We start from the raw sequence: 16,423 nt of genomic DNA, 5'->3' as shown, positions 1-16,423 counted from the left end.
ACCGGCGCCCAGGATAACAGTAGCTGCTTAGGGAATACTTGGTTAGTGATCAGTGTTTAAAATAAGGGTTGAATGTACCTGATACGTATACAACCCTGGATAGTTTGAGGTTAAAATTAGATCGTCCGTGTGAAGGTGCTTTGCCCGTGTTCAGTGTTACAGTTTGGGTTCTCTAGAAAATGGAGCCTGACACAAGGACTTGGGTGCAGATAAGAAGTTGCGTGTCTTAGGAAAGAGTGACTACAAATTGCCGAGAACGTATAGTAAGTCCCAAGTAAATGGTCCCCATGGCAACGATTCCTACTAAAGAGCGAGTGAGGATTTTCCTGAAGATAAAGGCCTCTTGGCAGAAGAAAGAGTGTTTCAAAAGGACTGCATGTGCCAGGGCTGGGTAATCTCTCGGAAGGGAATATGTTATTTGTCGGTGGGGAATAGGGAATTGGGTGAGGCTAGAAAGGCAGGCAAGCGTCCCATTACGAAGGCCTCGGGAGCCAGCCCTGAGGAGTTTGGACAAATTTTAAATATATTGAACCACTACAAAGCATCCCTAAAACTCTTTACAGAAAATGACAAAATTGAAGTCAATAAATGACCGAGAGAGTACAAAGAGTTCAATCCAAACCATGAAAGTGCCCATGAAGAGCAGAAACCAGGCATGAAGCATAGTCAAGCTGACTGACTTGTTTTTTGTACAAAATGTAAGAATAGCGCATCTGAAAAGAATCGTGCCTTTTCTTCAACCCCCCCCTTCCTCTCTTTTCTTTCCTTTTTTTTTCTTTTCCTTTACTCTTTTTCTTCCTTCCTCCCTCCTTCTCTCCCCTGGGTCTTTGCCTGTACGTGTCTCTGTCTCTCTTTTTTTTTTCCAACAACATCAAACACATTTGAAAGGGGACATTTCCCATTATAGATTTTAATGTGACTTATCCACGTACTGTTGGTACTCCCTGCCAGTGAATGTATTGGCAGTTTATAGGACAGAAACACTTATAGTTAAAGCTCAAGTTAAAAAAAAAAGGGGGGGGGGCACCTGGGTGGCTCAGTCGGTTGAACGTCCGACTTCGGCTCAGGTCACGACCTCAGAGCTCTTGAGTTTGAGCCCTGCGTTGGGCTCTGTGCTGACAGCTCAGAGCCTAGAGCCTGCTTTGGACTCTTCGTCTTCCTCTTTCTGTCCCTCCCCCACTCACACTGTTTCTTTCTGTCTCTCAAAAAAAAAAAAAAAACCATTAAAAAAAAATAAAAACAAAAGCTCCAGTTCAGATGCAGGTCTATATGCATGCAGGCACGCTGCAGTAAACACCTTGAAAGGACCTTAGATGATTTTCAGGGGTTATCATGTTTGAATAAGGACAACCAACTATCAGTCACACTATTGGTAAAAGTCCTAAGCCTGTTGCTGAAATATTGAGTTCCTTATAGCGTCTTGAAGGCGTCGTGCTGGTTCAGGTGTCTGCTTTTGCGTTTTCCACCCCTTTGGATTGAGTGCCCGACAGCCTACACCAGCCTCCCTTCGCTTCTCTCCTGCCCACTCCCATCTAGATACCAGCTGCATTGTATCTTGTCCAGTTTGTAGCCCTACAACACCTGCACTTATTTAAACACTGCCCTGAGCCCAGGACGTCTCAGTCCTTAACGCGCCTAGAAATACCTCCATAACCTTGTGAAAATGCGGATTCCGATTAAAGAGGTCTGAGGTGGGACCACAATTCTGCATTTTAAACCATCTTTGAGGTGCCATTGCTGCCACTGGTCCATGGACCACACTTGGAGTGGCAAGATCTTAGCCCGTCTTACTGCGATCATCAGTTCATTTGCTTTTTTTGACTGTGAAGACCAAGGAATTTTTGTTTTGTGATTGCTATTGTCTAATAGGAGTCTGGCACAGGATCCGATACTCAGTAAACTTCTGGTGAATGTATATCCACGCATTAGCTCATTAGTCCATTTTCACAACCTGAATTACTCACACTGCCATTAGCCTTTTTCTTTTTCTAAGGAGGAAATGAAAACTCAGGTTAAATAAGGCAAGTGTTGCCAGTTAGAGTGATGGAGCCAGAACTCCAAAGACCCTCTGCAAACCCCATGCCTTGTGTCCTTTTCACTCCACCATTTGGTGTCCAAAATCCCCACTGCAATGCAAGTTAGGTCTGAGGAGTGGAGAGATTAAAAAAAAAAAATTAATAAAATGCAACCATTCCTAGCACTGTGTTTAGGAGATTGGAACTTTACAATCTTAGCCTTAGAGAATACAGACAATATAAAGTTGCAGGAAATCCTCGGTCTTGAGAGATTTGGACCACACTCCAAACTTTGACGTTCTGAACCATTCTCACAGCTGAACAAATATGACATATATAATTGTCAAGCCCACCACTGATATTATGAATTAATTCTTGGAATTTATGGTGTTTTGCGCTCTCTTTTCAAAGCACCTTACAACTGTTAATTATTTAAGCCGCCTTACATCCCTCAGAGGAAGGACAGGGATATTATTCTGCCCTGAGCCTGGGGGGAGGTGGCCTGCAGTGGTTGCCAGAGTCAAGGGGAAGAGAGATCACATTGCACCTGAGTGAACTCGGAGTTTTATTATGGAGGAAATCCTGCCGGTGAGACAGGACAGGGGCTTCCCTTGTGGGTTTTTGAGTCAGAAGAGGAGAGTACAAAGGCCATTTTAATACCTAACAATAAGATACGAGCTATCATGTATTGAATACTTACCGTGTCGCATATAGTGTGCTGTGTCGTGTACTATTTTTTATTTAATTTCATAAAAGAAATGTGAGTTGGACGATGATGAGAGAATAGCAGCTACATTTATTGAGGACTCATGCCACGCCTGAGTTCTCCTTATATCCTTACGGCAACCTCATAAAGCACATATTATTATGCTTGCCTTGCAGATGGGGGATTAAATAACCTAAGTCACGTGCTTGATACACGATAACACTGAGATTTGAATCCAGGATTTATCTGCCTCCAGCAGCTGGGCTCACGCCATTCAGTTCTACTGGCACGTCACTGACTCTCTGAGGGTTCTTATTTTGTAAAATGGGGAAAATAATGTCTACATCATGGACTGGTATGAAGATGCTCTGGGATAATATCCCTGGCAGTCCGTTGGAATGCATTAGAAAGATCGTGAGCTTCCAGGCAGGAAAGACCTAAGTTTGAATTTCATCTTAATATTTAATAACTGTAATGTCTGACATGGGTGGCTCAGTCTGTTGAGCGTCCGACTTCTGCTCAGGTCATGATCTCACGGTCCATGAGTTCGAGCCCCGCATCGGGCTCTGTGCTGACAGCTCGGAGCCTGGAGCCTGCTTCAGATTCTGTGTCTCCTTCTCTCTCTGCCCACCCCTGCTCAAATTTCTCTCTCTCTCTCAAAAATAAACATTAAAAAAAATTAAAAAAAAAAAAGAATGCATGGAAAGTGTCTGGTTCAGTGCTTGATAAGTAGAGGTGCTCAGTATAAACTGGTTTTTCCTTTCTCTTCTCCTTTATACCACATTCTTCCTGCTGGACTGTCTCTCGGCAAATAATACCACCATCTTCTCAAATGCTGAGTAAAATCCTGGAGGTCTTCAATTTTTTTTTTTTTTTTACCCTGGGCATCATTTAGCCAACTGCCAGCCAGAGTCAGTGGATTATGTCAGGAATGGAAACTTCCCATCCAGCAACTTTCAATTGCCCCGTTTTGGTTTCAAGCCCCTGCTACGTGTGAGGCTGAGTCTCAGTGACCTAGGACTCTGGGAATCTCTGTTGCTTCTTCTCTATAACTTGCTTGCAGGAAGTGCTGCTCACCTCCTGGGTCAGGTTCTCTGTAGTTCACTGGGGAGTCATTCTCTGTACTTATTCACATGAAAGGGAAAATAAAAGAGCACTCCCTCGAAATGCATTATTCTGAGCCTACGAGTATCTCTCATCGTGGAGGCCCTTGACTTTTCAGGACTGGATTCCATATCCCTGGCGTCAAGCAAACGTTGGATAATAAATTGAATCAAGTTCCCCTGATTCCACCCTCCAAGTGGAGTTGAGGTAAACCGTTAATTTTGTGAGACAAGCTCTCTGAGATCCAGGTGCAATAGGTCATTTTGGGATGATAGAAGCCAATAAGTAATAAACACCATTAGCATTGAGCAGTGGACTCGAATATTAATTCTTAATCTCTATTAACCCAGTAGCTTCAGGGCTTCCAGGAGTCCATACAAGGGGGAATTTTGTCCATTGGTCACTGTTGTACATTGTCCACACCTCTGAAACTTGCTTTGTGATTGCCAGGGGATGTTGACCTAGCTGCCAGCCTTCTGTTTTCAAATGCTCTGGGCCATGAGTACCTCTCTCCCTGTGATGTCTCCACCTGACAGACTGAGTTGCACCAGGTTGTTCATTGGCTGATATCCGCAGTTAAGACCCAGAGCTGGGGACTGGTTTGAACGTTGACCCCCAAATGCTGAAGTATTCTAGTCAGATTATTTGCATAGGAGGGTCTGATTGAATGATAGATAATAAATATCACAGAGAACCCTCTCATTTACTTTGACTCATTTAAAAAAAAAGAGAATCTAGACCCTTTTCCTCGATTCAGGGTATTTTTCCATTCTAAGATATTTCCATTCCTATGTCTTCACCATGTAATAATAATAGTAATAATATTAATGGGTAACATTTATATGGAACTAAAGACATGCCGGAATCTGTTCTAAATACTTTAAATATATTAATCTATATAATCCTCACAACAATCCTATAAGGCATGCACGGTATTATTATCCTGTCATTATTATTTGGATTTTGAGGTAGGCGTTGATAGGTTAGGTGACTTGTAGCTTTGTCTAAGCCAGACCCTACGGCTTGAGGGCTAGAGGGCTCCACAGTAGTGAGGACAAAATAATAATGGCCCCTTTGCATGACACTTAGAGCTCACAAAGAGTGTTCACAAGTATTATCTCATTTCAACACCCTAAGAATCTATTGGAGCAGACAAGGGACAGATAGGATGCCTTCATCACTGGGCGACTATACTATATAATCGCCGAGAGCGTGAAGTTTGAATTCAGAATTTGAATTCAAGTTTGAATTTTGGCTTTGAGTGTCTGAGCCTCGGTGTTTTCATCAGTAAAACGGAGATTAAAATGACATTTCATAGGGTTTTTGTGAGGATTAAATAAAGCGATATGAAGAGAGGGCTTCACATCGTAGTGACCAAGCGTTGGCAGCTGTTAGCTAGTGGGCCTTCTTTCCTTCCTTGCTTTCCTCCTTCCTTCTTTTACTAAGTATTGGGCCCTGTATTTGAGCGTGTGCATATCACATACAAAAAATGTCTTCTTTTCTTCATCCCTAGTGCATCAGGTGATGGTAGGGAAAATTTAGGTCTGAGCTTGATGTGAAATGTTAAGTGCAAGGTTCAGCAAATATCTATCGAGCATCTCCTATGAGTTGGATATTGTGCTAGGAAGGCACTGGCGATGCAAAAATGATGAAATGAGATCCCTGCCCTCAAGTAGCACCTACCCCTTGAGGAATGGAAGGGAGAGAACATATCGAGGGGTCACTCTGCCAAGCACCGTGCTTTATACACATGATCTGGTGCATGATCTCATTTGACAGGTGAGGAAATGAAAGCTCGGAGAGAGGGGCTGTGTGACTTTCTCTGGACCATTGCTGTCCAGTCGGCTTTTCTAGACAATGGAAATAATCTGTCCGTGCTGCCCGATATGATGGCCACTGGACTTTGGGTCGCTTGAAATGTATCTCATACGACCAAGAAACTAAATATTTGATTTTGTGTTGTCTTTGTTAATTTATTTTTTTTATTTTATGTTTTTTTAAAATTTTTTTAACGTTTATTTATTTTTGAGACAGAGCATGAACGGGGGAGGGGCAGAGAGAGAGGGAGACACAGAATCCGAAGCAGGCTCCAGGCTCCGAACCATCAGCCCAGAGCCCGACACGGGGCTCGAACTCACGGACCGCGAGATCATGACCTGAGCTGAAGTTGGCCGCTTAACCGACTGAGCCACCCAGGCGCCCCTGTCTTTGTTAATTTACAGGGCTAGTTGCTACCAGATTTGATAGCAGAGCTACAGGAGAAGACGCAGCTGGAAAGTGGCAGACTCGGAATCTGAGCCCTGGTCTGTTTGACTTCCAGGGCCATGATTAGGCATGACTCTTTGACAGTCTGTTCTCTCACTTTAGGGGGTGGAAGGGACCCCTCCCCTCTCCCTGCCAGTAGAGGAGAGGCAGCGCTGGGGGTAGGGAGTCATGTCAAGGGTGTCCGCCCACGCCCTTCCTCCTTTCACAGAACTAGATCAGAAAGTGGGAGCACTTATCCTTTCACCCGAAAGCCCTCAAGACCAGGAGGCTTTTGCTTGAGTGGAAGTCCCTTTGTTGCAGTAGTAATTCCTGCAGAAACCTAGTGTTGCTGGTACAATAGGAAGGCCAACGAGGGCCCCAAGTAGGGAGAACTCCTGAAAGTCCTTAGTGGGAAAGTAGGAAAAATGCTGCTCATTAGTAGGGTATCTGATCTTCTTGTTGCCATGTTTAGGATTTCAAACCCACGTCATCAACAATATGTTTGTGGCCAACTTGAAGTCTAAGAATCCAATGACTCAATTCTTCCCATGGCTCAGGCTGATGAAAAGACTTCAGAGTTCTAAATAAATAGTAGCATTTGCCCTTGTCCTTTATTATTGCTATTATTATTAAATCATTCAATTTGTGTAGGAAAAACCGAGTGGGGCAGCTGTTAGAGGCAGGAAGATGAATCAACCTATATGTATGCAGTGTGTGTGTGTGTGTGTGTGTGTGTGTGTGTGTGTGTGTGTATGCCTGTGTGTGTGGCAATTATCGATACTTGTTGAATGAATAAATTATGAAATAAGTCATTTTTTTTCCAGAAATAAAAAGCCATTTATGGCCTCATAATAACTAGGACTGTGGGGGGGTGAGGCCCCTGGGGAAATGGGGATTATATTCTGGGCAGGAGGACCACCATATGTAAAGTCCCTGCAGTTAGAGGGAGCCTGTACTTTGGAAAAACTGACACAGCAGATTAGTGTGGCTGGAGCTTAGGGAGAAGAGGCATGGGATGGGGATGAAAGGTTGGGGGGAGGCCAGACTTTGCCTGGTGGTTTAGGTTACATTGAGGGCTTTGGACTTTAATTCAAGAGTCATGGAAAGGATTTGAAGGGGGTCGAAAGTAAAAAAAGTAGCACTGTCATGTTTGTGTGAAAACCAAACGGGAGGGGAACAGGGTGAACACAGGGAAATTATCTGTGGCAATAGTAGTAATCCAGGTGAGAGACTATGTAGCCCAGAGGTACAAGATGTTGGGTGGAAGGAAGTGGACGGATTTGAGAAATAGAATAACTGGTGGGAGTCCGTGGTGTGAATGAGGGGCTTTGATGGAGGGAGGCATCGGGGATCACGGCGGGTTCAAGTTCATGGCAACTCTCAAGCTTTAACTTCCTCATCTCAAAAATGGACATAATGTGTATGAAAGTGCTCTGTGAAATGCTGTTTTTCTTATTTGTGAGATAAAGTGTTTTACTTATTATTTGTGCTATTTTTATTATATACAGGGGTGAACCGTGTACTAATAAGGTAATCGTCCGACGGCCTGTTTCCCAAAATAGGTGGTAAAATCCTGAGGCAGAATGTGTATGATTCCATGTCTCTAGTTCATGTAATATTGTACCCATCACGTGCGAATTAGTTTTGCCTTCTGTTTTGGTCCTTGACCTTGGCCTCAGATTCATTCTTACTCCTTCCTGCTTGCCTCTCTACTTCTTGGAGGAAGGCGGGTCTCTAAAGCCTCTCTTTCCCAGGCTCCTTTCTAACCAGCTAGCTTCTGGCTGGGTTTCCCAGTGGGATGTCCTGAGGAGGGATTGGAGGGTGGGAAGAAGGGAAAAGCCAGGGTATTTCTGCTCCCTGTGTGTCCTGTATGTCAAGCTGAGGCTTTGTCTCTTCCAAGGCCCCTGGCTCATGATGATTCCAGCTTCAGCCACATGATCTTGGCCCCTGGGCACCTTGCTTTGTTCTTTCAGCTGTAGGGGCATAGCAACTCCCTGCCATTGCTAACCACTGGAGTCCCTCAAGTGATCCACGGAGCTTTCCTTTCACCGTCTGTGCAGTCAGTTCCTTGTACTAAATTCCTTCTGCTTTAGACAACCTAGACTAGTTTTTGTTTAACAGGTTAGATCCTGAGTGATATATACACACACCTAGGCTAAACTTTATTAATGATCAAACAGTGCTCTTTTAAAAAAAATGTCATTTTTTTATAGAAATAAACTTTGAAGCTTTAAAACACATAATGTAAAAGAAAATATCCTGTCAATACAAACACATTTCAAAATTATAAACAAACTCAGAATGTTCTGCGTTTTGATTTAACAGCAACAAAATTAATTGTCAGTTTCTCAGCTTTATTTTTTCAGCTGACCGAGCTTCAGAGCAGAGACAAATGTTGTCGCTTAGTGTTCTTTAAATAGTTTTTAGCTAGTTTTAATTTGGAAAAAAAGAACATTCTTCAGTAGAGACAGGGATAGGAATTACCAAAATATAAAATAAACAAATAACATACTTGGGAAAAACTCGCCATTATGTCATGGTATTACATGCTATCTTGGCAAATTTATGGATAGTTTTAATTTTTTTCAGTTTCAGTTGGTAATGGTTTGACACAAAACAGTGATATCATTGGCAGTGATTCTGTTATGTTGCTTGAAAGTTTATTTGGAATCTTCTCTGTGCTCCTTCCAATGGACTGTTTTTCTAAGATAGTGTTATTCATTGATTGATTGAAGCATTTACTAGTTTATTAAAAAATGTGTGGGATGACTACTATATTTTCTCTAAAAGCCAACATATTTAGGTACATAACCATTCTGTAATGGCACTTCTCTTAACAGTATTGAAATTGTCAACCTATTTAAAAAATAACTTTTTCGGGGCGCCTGGGTGGCTCAGTCGGTTGGGCGTCCGACTTCGGCTCAGGTCATGATCTCACGGTCCGTGAGTTCGAGCCCCGTGTCGGGCTCTGTGCTGACAGCTCAGAGCCTGGAGCCCGTTTCAGATTCTGTGTCTCCCTCTCTCTCTGCTCCTCCCCTGTTCATACTCTGTCTCTCTCTGTCTCAAAAATAAAATAAAACGTTAAAAAAATTAAAAAAAAAAACTTTTTCAGGTGAACTTCACACACACAAAAGGAACCATTTAAAAAATTTTTTTTTAACGTTTATTTTATTTTTGAGACAGAGAGAGACAGAACATGAACGGGGGAGGGCCAGAGAGACAGGGAGACACAGAATCTGAAACGGGCTCCAGGCTCTGAGCTGTCAGCACAGAGCCCGACGCGGGGCTTGAACTCACAGACCGGGAGATCATGACCTGAGCCGAAGTCGGACGCTTAACTGACCGAGCCACCCAGGCGCCCCACAAATGGTTTAAAAACCATTTTAAAATGAACAGTTCAGTGGCATTTAGTGGAGCAATGTTGAGTAAGCACCACCTCTGTCTACTTCCCAAACATTTCCATCATACAGTTTGTGACCTTTCGTGTCTGGCTTCCTTTTTTTTTTTTTTTTTAAGAGAGCATATTTTTAAGATCTGTTCATGTTGCAACAGCTATCAGTACTTCCTTTTGACAGCTGAGTAATATTCCATTACATATATTTCCCAGGGCTCCTGGGTAGCTCAGTCGGTTAAGCGTCTGACTCTTGATGTCAGTTCAGGTTGTGATCTCACGGTGTGTGCGATCGAGCCCCACGTCGGGCTCTGCGCTGACAGCATGGAGCCTGCTTGGGATTCTCTGTCTCCCTCTCTCTCTGCCCCTCCCCCAGTCATTCTCAAAAATAAACAGACATTTAAAGAAAAGATTCTCTACATACATATCCCACTATTTGCTTATCCCTTCATCCTTTGATGGACATTTGAACTGTTTCCACCTTGTGGTTATTGTCATTGATGCCACTATGAACATGTGTGTATCTGTACTCACTTATATGCCCTTTCCAGTCCTTTCGGGTATAGACTTAACAGTGGAATTGTGGATCTGTTTTTGATTCTTTTGGGTATAGAGTATAAGAAGGGTCATCTGGTAGTTTTATGTTTAACTTTTTGAGTGAATGCTAAACTTTTTCACAGCAACTAAATAAAGTATTTTACGTTTCCAACAACAATGTACACGGGGTTTCATTTCTCCACATCCTCTCCAACACTTGTCGTTTTCCAGTTTTTTAAAATTGCTATCCTGGTGGGTATGAAGTGACATGTCATTGTGTTTCGTGTTTTGTTTTTGTTTATGATTAAGTAGGCTCCACACCCAGTGTGGGCCTTGAACTCACAACCCTGAGATCAAGAGTTGCCCACTCCACCAACCGAGCCAGCCAGCCAGCCATCTCCCTCATTGTGGTTTTAATTTACATTTCTAATGACTAATGGTGTTGACCATCTTCTCATATGCTTGTTGACCGTTTGTATCTCTTCTCTGGTGAAGTGTCTGTTCACATCCTTTGCCCCCTTCTTACATTGGATTTTTTGTCTTTTTGTTGTTAAGTCATGGGTGTTCTTTAAATATTCTGGATATTAGGCTTTTATCAGATATATGATTTGCAAATATTTTCTGCCCTGTAGGTTGTCTATTTACTTTCTTGATAAAGAATGCCCTTTTGTACACAAATGTTTTTCATTTTGATGAAGTCTGGTTTATCTATTGTTTAGTTGCTTATGCTTTGGAGGTCATATCTGAGAATCTGTTGCCAAATTCAATGTCATGAAGATTGCTTTATTTGTAAGTTTGCAAAAATTTTAGTCTGTCTTTTATATCATGTACAGTTTAATATATATAAAACTATATGTACGTATATATATGCACATGTATACACACATATCTGTATATATGACACAAGTTCATTTATAGAGCATTTTGAAATTCATTGATCCATTTTATCCTTTGAACAATGCTGTGAGGTTCACAAGGCATTAGTAATTATGCTCATTTGAAAGATAAGAAACCACCTTGAACTTGAGGAAAACTGAAAGTCTCATGGATGGTAAAAAGCAGATGTAAAATACAAATCCCAGCTGCCTGACCCCAATCATGTGTCCGTCCCATTCCACCCTCTTGCTCCATAGGGTGTCTCTTTGTTTGCTGAGTGATGTGAAAAAGGGAAGAAAGAGAGAGAAAACAAACGCTTATTCTGTCCCTTCTATGCACAAGGCTTATTTAAACCTTCTGCCCACCTATCACACAGTTCTTACACCATCCTAGGGGTGTTGAAATTCTGATTTTAAGAAGAGGGAAGAATGGCCCAGAGGATTTGTAACGTACTGTGTAGCCTATAGATAGCCAGCGGCAGAGGCTTCGTTCGACCCCAAGCTAGCTTGACCCCTTGTGATCACATAGCATTTAGAGGAAAGCCCCGTGGAAGGGGGATATTATGTGTCTGAATTTTATTCAGAACATATAATAATAGAATAAAACACCAAAGTAGAAGGGAACGTTGGCATCATTCTTCTAGGTTCTCAACTGCCTATGTTTAATGAAAACTGAACTCCGCTTCTCACTTTTACAGCTCATCTGCTTAAATGCCAATCCCTGAATCCTCCCCTCCCCTGTTTTTAATCACTCCTTCAGCCAGTGCCCTTGACAGTATTAAACATTCTGCCACAGGGACATGGAACCATTTCTCCACGGCTCGAGCCTCCAGACCCAACTGGCCAGGTCCTGCGGGGCAACTCTCCCAGCCACCGTGGGTCTTCATCTGGTGTTTAACAGGTCATGCCCCCTCCCCTTTCCCACCTACTTTTGGCACATAGACAGGAAATTAAGGACTAAGGGAAATTCACCTCTGACCTTTAATTCACTTCTTAATAAAAGCATTTAGTCACTTGCTTGCTTCATGCCAGACACAGAGGATGTGGCTTTTTGAAGGAAAACCCATCAGTCCCTCTCACACTGGCTTTTTTTTCAGTGTGTCAGCTCTCAAAGGCAGTTGCTAGCCCAGAGCATGTCCATGTTAGGACCTTGCCCAGTGCCCAACACATAGTAGGTGGTCATAAATATTCACAGTGTAGGTGGTCATAAATATTGACAATGAATGTTAGTTATTCTTGAAAAGAGAATGATGGTGCTTTTGCCCTCCATAGTAGAATTAATTAGTCGATCGAATTACCCCAGTTTTACATTTTTTTCCTATCAGTTTTTCTTAAACTGGTGATGACCTTGAGGTGATAATTTGTATTAGACGTGAGTCTTTTGTTTCAGAAAGAAACTCATTGGACCTGATTTAAGAAGACAAAGGGCTGAATTTATAAACTCGCTTATAACACTACGGCAAGACCCAGATTATCTTTAATAATCTGCCTCACTCCTTGCCTTCGCCTGCTTTCCTCTGGCTGGCTTCATTCTCAAGCAAGTTGTTGTAGCAGCAAGATGGCCACTGGCATCTTCAAACAGATTTTACTACCTGGGCAATCTAAGCTGGAAGACAGAATACTTACTTGTTCTAATAGTTTAACTCAGATCATGAGGCTGCCTGTCACGTGGTCATCTCTGGAACAGTCCTCGTGGCCAGGGTTGAACTTTCATTGGTCAGTGGCTCACACGCCCACCGCTGGAACTGGGAGTGGGGATCAGCCCTCCCTGAATGACAGGGACCAAGACCGGCGTAAGTGGGTTCTCAAAAGAAAATGGGGCTGACACACCAAATGATGAGGGAAGAGGGAATGAATAGGCAAAACGACAAATGCCCATCACATATCTGACACAATACGTGATAATTTAGGAATTGTACATTCATTACACAAAAGTGTAAGTTCGATTTCTTGGCGTTAGGCAAAGACAACATCATTTTTAAGTGCCCTGCGATTGGAGCAGAAGATGAATTTCAAATCAGAATATACATTCAAAGAGCTTCTTTTGAAGCCTCCTTTATGCACACAGGAGAACAAATTTCAGTTGCCTTTATTGATATTTTTGCTCAGTCCCATGCATTGTTTACTTTCAGCCTTCTCTGCTATCCATTGATCATTGACTGTTCACTATATACCAGACATTGTATCTTGCACTGAGAATAGAGTATTAAATAAGGAAAACATGCCTATTCTCCTGGAGATTATTGCCCCAAGGAGCTTACAGTCTGCTTCTCGTCAACTCATAACGTATGACTTTCCAGAGCTATTGAAGTCATGCAGTGGAGTTGCTACATTTCCAAAAACTGGGTATGTAAGTGCATCCATTTTATATAAGAAGCAGATTAATTAAATAAGTTGACGGATAATTACTTGTTTGAATCTGTGTGAGTCACTTTGTGCTGACTACCACCTTCATTCTTAAAATCATTCTGTGGTTTCCCTTTATGGATGAAGCGAGAAGAAGGGGGAGTTAGGTGTTTAATCCAGGTCTGACTTTTCTAGGACATCATGCCTATATTGGGTAATCTATGATTTCTCTTATGCCGTGGGCATTATTCACATCCAGAAATGTATGCACATAATACAGTTTGTTTATAGAAGCTTTTGGAAAAAATTCTCAAGAAATTCTGGGAAAGCTGGGATGACCGTGTCATGAGTCCTATGCCCTTTACAGATTCTGTATCCCATCCCCAGGTTCTGCATCCTTGTTTCTTCACCCTTAGGGCATTGTAAATAAATATAGCAAAAGGAAGTCGTGTGTGTGTGTGTGTGTGTGTGCACGCGTGCACGCTCGTGGTGGTAGGGGGCTGGTGGAACCCTGCTGGCCTCCGAACCTTTGAGCAAGGGACGGGTAAGGGACTTGTGGCCTCCAAGGAAAGTCCATGGGAAGAGAAAGCAGTGAGGCCCAGTGGGAAAAGCACTGGAAAGAAGTCTTATGACTTGGCCTTGAATCTGGCTCCACCACTTAGAAGTCAAAGTCACTGAACATCACAGATCATATTTGTTAACTTATGGTGAAAATCCACTTCCTCATACTTCATACCTCCCAGATGTTTTGTGAGTGTCAAGTGTAGCAATGTCTACGAAAATTGCTTTGGGCCGTGCAGACCTGTAATTTGTAAAGCTTTGTTTTGTACATCTCTGCTCTCCTAATCTGCCTCTGCTTGCCCTGTTTCATACACAAACCTCATGATTTCTGGCGTTCTGAAGGTGGCCGGGTTCATGCATAGTGTAAACAAGTGCTTGCTCCTTCAGTTTCTACTCCTTAATTTATTCTTAGCTGTCAGCTGTTTTCTCCAGAGTCTTCCACGTTCTAGATACAGTACTAGGTGCTAGAGATAAGAGCGAAAGCATGAGTTGAGGGAAAGAGTATGAAGTTTGGACTCAGGGTGTAAATCCTGACTTCTTCTCTGATTGTATAGTTTTGAGATTGTCAACTAACTGCTCTAAGCATTCAGTTTCTTCATCTGTAAGGCAGCAGTAATTTCCATGTTTTGTAGGGATTTTACTGGGTGCTGGAAGGAACACGCGGCCCAGCAAATCAGCCTTCATTTTCTTTAAGACATTGCCCCTCCCATCTAGGAGCGCATGGTCTAAAAGTGAAGATGAGACATTTTCCCAGGCTATTCTAAATCAGAAGAGAGAGCAAGTGGCCTTGGTGGGGAGAGCGGCCAACCTCTGAGTGATTGAGTGGTGGGGTAAGGCATGACTTAACCAAAGGAACCCCGCTGGTGCCTGCTAAAATCTAGTGTTGATGGGGCGCCTGGGTGGCGCAGTCGGTTAAGCGTCCGACTTCAGCCAGGTCACGATCTCGCGGTCCGTGAGTTCGAGCCCCGCGTCGGGCTCTGGGCTGACAGCTCAGAGCCTGGAGCCTGTTTCCGATTCTGTGTCTCCCTCTCTCTCTGCCCCTCGCCCGTTCATGCTCTGTCTCTCTCTGTCCCAAAAATAAATAAACGTTGAAAAAAATTAAAAAAAAATAAAATCTAGTGTTGAATCCAAACTTCCTAGGAAGTTTTCAAAAACGTAGACATCTTTAGGCTTCCTAACCTATTGTTTGGACCTTGCCTGGTGTTTTAAGGACACTTCCGGAAGTTCGTGATTTTGTAAGAGAGAGGATGAGCTGAGAAGTCCTGTGCTACTTTAAGAAAGACATGTATAGTACCAGTGGGAATGAAAACTGGGGCTTATTTTTTCTTAAAAAAGAAAAGAAAAGAAAGTTAACCTGTATTGCAGGGAATTGGATAGGTCAGAGGAGAGTTTGACACCAAGAGGTTGTTTGATTTTACAACAAATGGTTAGCATCGTGGAATTACTCATTTGTTGACGAATCTAGGGCTCCTTGGTGGCCTTGTCCTGGCTGGTGTTGTGCAGCCCTTCAGCCCATGTTTCTTCATTACACACTGACTCCACTGCAGTCTGCCTCTCTTGATCTTTTTCTTTGCTTCCCTCTCTGCTCTCTGCCAGATACCCAAAGCATGTTTACATTTACCTCTGCTTGGCCCTACATTGTGAATATTTATGACCACCTACTATGTGTTGGGCACTGGGCAAGGTCCTAACATGGACATGCTCTGGGCTAACAACTGCCTCTGAAAGCTGACACACTGAAAAAAAAAAAAAAGCCAGTGTGAGAGGGACTGACGGGTTTTCCTTCAAAGAGCCATGAGGTCAGCTGTCCTTTGCTGTCCTTCGCTCTTGATGATGTCCTTGGGAGATGGCCTTGAGTGTCATCATAAAGCAGTTGAAATAGGGTTTTCAGGTGCCCCTCTGTAGTAGACTGAATAATGGCCCCCAAAGATACCAGATCGTAATCCCTGGAACCTGTGAATGTGACCTCATTTGGAAAAGGGCAGCTACAAAGGTGATTAAGTTAAGGATCTAGAGATGGGGAGCGATAGCCTAGGTTATCTCTGAATACAACAATAGGTGAGCTCTGAATACAACAGAAGATGTCCTTATAAAAAAGAGACAGAGGTAGATTTGACACAGAGCAAGAAGGGAAGGCAGTGTGACCCAGAGACTAGAAACAGATTGGAGTGATGTAGCCATAAGCCAAGAATGCCAGCAGCCACCAGATTTCAAAGTCTGGTCTCCAGAACAGAGTGAATAAATTTCTGGTTTTTTTTTTTTGTTTTTTTTTTTCAACGTTTATTTATTTTTGGGACAGAGAGAGACAGAGCATGAACGGGCGAGGGGCAGAGAGAGAGGGAGACACAGAATCGGAAACAGGCTCCAGGCTCTGAGCCATCAGCCCAGAGCCCGATGCGGGGCTCGAACCCACGGACCGCGAGATCGTGACCTGGCTGAAGTCGGACGCTTAACCGACTGCGCCACCCAGGCGCCCCAAACTTCTGTTGTTTTAAACCACTCAGTTTGTGATCATTTATTACAGCAGCCATAGGAAATTAATATACCCTCCAATCTCCTTTCCCTGGCCACTCTACTATTTTGAATATTATGATGACCATTTCAATTTCATTTTAAATAAATGATCTTATAAAAATTGCCCGTC

General features: G+C 42.9%; 1 long non-coding RNA gene across 2 annotated transcripts in view; it reads left to right on the top strand.

The window, feature by feature from the left end:
* The window catches only part of LOC102902095, a 351,245-nt gene that overhangs the window by 210,185 nt on the left and 124,637 nt on the right, over positions 1–16,423 (top strand). The gene's annotated exons all lie outside the window — the stretch shown is intronic.

The sequence above is a fragment of the Felis catus genome, chromosome C1, assembly GCF_018350175.1.
Source record: "Felis catus isolate Fca126 chromosome C1, F.catus_Fca126_mat1.0, whole genome shotgun sequence".
Taxonomy (NCBI): Eukaryota; Metazoa; Chordata; class Mammalia; order Carnivora; family Felidae; genus Felis; species Felis catus.
The sequence above is the reverse complement of the archived record's forward strand: the minus strand, read 5'-3'. Positions and strand labels throughout refer to the sequence as shown.